A 4,683-nucleotide genomic window follows, 5' to 3' on the forward strand; every position below is an offset into this window, starting at 1 on the left:
ATGAAGTATTCATGAAGTGTTTATATTTGAAATGTGAATTGAATAATTATATGTGGTTGAGAGATGAATCAAAGGTTCATGAGTTATTTGAAATCTCATTGATGATTTATTGGATCCATCATTGGAAATGATATAATGGAAATATGATAGTTTGGTATGAATTTATATGTATGATTTGTATGTATGATTTACTAATTATCTATGTATGTTATGATATTTTATTGTTGTTATAATTTGACTTATGATAAAACCCTGAGTATTTCCAATACTCGTGTCACGATTGTTTCCGTCTGTGAGTTAGGTAAAGTTGAAGTTCAGTCAAGCATCCGAGTCAATCCCGACCTCAGTTCAATTTTGGTGATGCACCTATCTTTTAGAAATGTGGCATGTACTAGGTTTGGTGTTTGTCACTTGTAAATCTTTATATTTTGAATGTAAATGTAGTGCATAATCCTTAAGAGGTAATGAAATGAATGAATGAGAATTTGCTAAGTTTGAAAGGTTTGATGAATGTTATTTGATCAAGATTTATAAGTAAATGTTTTAGGCATGAATTAGGTGTGTTTAGTATGTGAAAATAGCTTTAAAATGGTAAAAAATTATGTTTTCACACGGCCAAGTCACATGGGCGTGTGCCCAGGCCATGTGGAAAAGTCAGAATTGGCCATAGGTTAGTTCCACGGCCGTGTGAATAAGTCAGAATCTGCCTACGGGTAGGCCACATGGGCATGTTCCAGGCCACACGGGGGTGTCCCAGGCCACACGGGCATGTGCCCCTATCTTTAAGGAAAAATTTCTAAAGTTGTCAGTTTAGTTCGAATCACTTTTAAAACATATATTGGGCCCCGTAGGAACCATATTAATTACTTTAAGATAAAATTTGATAAGAATTGATCGGAATGTAAAACTTATGACTTCGGTTTTGTATAAATGTTAGTGTATAAGTCCGTAATGCCTCATAGCCCTATTAGGTGACGGCTTGAGGTTAGGGGTGTTACATTCCATGCATAACTCAACCATAACTTGCGAACAAGCATTGCCAATGTCATGCAATATAAAGGTTTCAAGCTAAAACTATCATTTCAAGTTAACATATATAAACATCTATATGCATGCCACAAAATCGAACTTTAAGCGATTGAAAAGCTCTTGATTCAAAAATGGGATAGTGTGAGCTGTTGGAAGATCCGCTTTGCACATTTCGCAAAGTGACAATCTACAAGGAAAAGGGAAACAACAGGGTAAGCATATTGTATGCTTAATAAGTTCATAGGCATTAAACAAAAATTTACCTCATTTTGAATTTAAACATAACAAGCTACTTAGCTTGGCAAAGTTTGCCTAAACATGGCAAATCACATATCATCAAGGTGAGTTTACATATAACCACATCATATAGTAATTCAAACATATATAAAACCAATTCACTTAAAATCAATATTTCAATACCATTCTCGTAATCAAATCAACATTTAACCAATTAGATATTAGCTTATACCATTCCAATGCCATTTTCACTTTTCATTAATCATTTAGTCGATGAACTCAAGTAAACATATTCAAATACGGATAACTACACTATACCGGATTACTTGTTTGAGCATTAACTACACTACACCAAGGCACTAAAGTGCAAAGCACATGAAGCAATTATACGTATAATCGTATAACAACACATCACTCCATCACATCGGGGTCTCCGTAGAGGCATATAAAACTCGATGATCCACAACAAATGTTGAATCTCGATATAATTTGTAATAATCTTATTATAAATGGTAAGCAATATTGCGAGGAATATACATAATTTTTACATGATTCTTTATTTAATTCTACTATCTTGTTATATTTTCATGATTGATTTTTTATCTGGTGGTATCTCAACACTCATGAATAAGAAAGAATAAGAAGTTATAATAGATTATTTTTTATTTAATGTACAATATTTTTACATTATTGAGGAAAATTGTGGATGATGATGCAATTGTTATTAAATTATATATACTAGGAATAAGTAAATTATTAGTTTTACGTTTATTTATTGACTTTATGTGTGTTATTATTTAAATTATTAACTTTTTTTTAAATCATACCGTTCATTTTTAAATATTTCTTAAATCTTTAAGTAATTATTACATATTTTAACTTATAATTATAATATATTAACTTTTTTTAATTCATGTATTACACGAGAATATAAACTAATATAAATTTATTAGAAAATGAAATTTCACATCATTATATTTGTTGAAAGCAAATAAATCAGGATATTACAGTTACGAGTCAAAGAAATTGTGTTTAATTTACTCTTAAATCTTAAACATTAAAAGCAAAACTTAGATCATTTTGACCAAATTTTACGCAATGTTAAAAATCCATACTGAGTGTTATTTATAGCTTTATTAAGAAGAACGAACCGGGCTTTTAGCAAAGATAATTTGATTAAATTAAACAATCATTCTGTCTTGAAGGTAATCTAACTTTAATATTAATAAAAAATAACTTTAAAACCAAGTTTGCCCTGGTATAATACAACAAGTTAAATCTCTACCTCTTAAAGAATATTCTAAAATGAAATTTGGATAAGTTTTGACTGTTCTATACAGAAAATGAAATCTTGCCATGTTCATGATTTAAATTCGCCAAAAAAACAATAAAAGCGGCTAAAATTCTTGCAGGAGACCTTGGTTTAAAGAGAAAAACAAGGGTTTGGTTTTCACTTGTCAATATTATATATATATTCTTAATATAACCCAAATAAATGTTTTTGTGCCTCGCAAGACGGAGAGGGGGGAATAAATTTAAGGAAAAGATCAAAAGAGATTATGGTGAAAGAAGCAGGAGAAAGTGCTCTCATTGTGGACACAATGGCCATAATTCGAGAACTTGTTATGTTCACAATTCGAGATGTTGTAACGGAAAAGGAGGGTGTGTCAAGCTTTTCGGTGTTAAGATAGGTGCAATGTATCAAAAGCAAGAGAATGTAATGAAGAAAAGTTTTAGCATGGGAAATCTGCAATCTCATGCAGAAAACAACAACGATGATGATGGGTATTTTTCTGATGGCCAGATTCAGTCTAAGAAACACAAAGCCTCCCATGAAAGAAAAAGAGGTATCCTTTCTTTCTTTCTTAATTTGTTGATTTAATATAATCACTTGGATAAATAGGAGATTTCTTATATGTGAAACGTGGCTGCTATTGATTGAATAAACAAGTGGCTAATCTGGGAAAAAGGGTTTACTCCATGTGGGAATTATTATTGTGCCTTTTGCTTAGGAAGCCATGGACTGAAGAGGAGCATAGAACCTTCTTGGCAGGTTTGAGAAAGCTGGGGAAAGGTGACTGGAGAGGAATTTCAAAGAATTTCGTTCCACTAGGACCCCAACGCAAGTTGCAAGCCATGCACAAAAGTATTTTCTCAGGCAGGCTGGGACTGATAAGAAGAAACGCAGACCAAGCCTTTTTGACATGGAATTTCAAGAATTCGGATCCGTAAGATATTGTCTTAATTAATCCCCTCTTTCACTTATGATTATCAAGTAGCCGGTTCTTTCATGTACATGACACTACTAGATATATACAGTTGATTATCGTTTGTATATTAATTAACAGAGTGCAAGTCCTTCGGATTCCCCTTCAGAGGAAACCACTAGAAGTTCACCTCAGACCGCCAAACCATTTCCACATCATTGCTTGGATGATCGTCCAATCAGATCCTTGACTGAATCTCATAGTTTTCCCACATATTATTATCTCGGGACTACTCAACCCATGGTAAGGGCCTATTCTTGCCAATTCCATCGGAATGCTGCCAATCTAATGGATGATGTTTTTAACAGGCACCAGAAGCGAAACTGATGGCTTTTTTACCATTTATGCATGCAAATGCAATGAATCATGCAGCACCACGTTACATAAACACTAAGGCCCTTGTAAATGTAGCTGCTCATCCCTCTGGTATCCCTTCCCCAAGGTCAGTTCACCACAGCATGTTTCGAGCTGGCCCTAGTGCCTCTTCCACGGAAAAAGATGTTTTGGAGCTTAAGATCGGCCCCCCTCAATCACCTAAAAATGCTATAATTCTTCCATCTCACGCATCCATCAGGGTGATTTGAATAAAGTAAAACAAGAAAGAAATGGTCATTTTGGCACCAAGCTGATCAGCAGAATTAGAACTAAATTCACCAACACTTCTTTCATCATAATCTTTAGATCTTTTTGCATGCGATCGATTTTCACGACTTGTCATGTTTAACCTCTTTTCAGTGTCAAAAACATAAAATAAAATTACGAATTAAACATTGTACGTGGAGATATTACCATAATCATCTGTATATTTAAAAAAAAAAACGTATTTCTCTTTCAACTTTGCCCAAGCAAATACATATGAAGAATAAAGTACTACCATCAAACAACAGAATTCTGTACAGGCCATTAATAATCTGCAAATTAATGAAATAAACTTTCATAACAGCTTTCGAATTACCACTGCTTCTTAAGATAAGCTCCCCTATAGTCGAATGCCAACTTCAATTGCAACTGCAAATGCCCGTTTAGATGAATCTCTTTTTCTTTACCCAGGCTGTTACACTTTGTTTCCAACCAGAAGCTTTTCACATTCTCACTTGCATAACGATCAATGTCAAAACCATTTTTTTGAAAGCGGAATCGACTTGATTTT

General features: G+C 33.4%; 1 pseudogene; it reads left to right on the plus strand.

The window, feature by feature from the left end:
• The first annotated feature begins 2,825 nt into the window (after positions 1 to 2,825).
• LOC128279244 (probable transcription factor At5g61620) lies at positions 2,826 to 4,327 on the plus strand (annotated as a pseudogene).
• The last annotated feature ends 356 nt before the right edge of the window (positions 4,328 to 4,683 follow it).

This window comes from Gossypium arboreum, unplaced genomic scaffold, assembly GCF_025698485.1.
Source record: "Gossypium arboreum isolate Shixiya-1 unplaced genomic scaffold, ASM2569848v2 Contig00330, whole genome shotgun sequence".
Lineage (NCBI taxonomy): Eukaryota > Viridiplantae > Streptophyta > Magnoliopsida > Malvales > Malvaceae > Gossypium > Gossypium arboreum.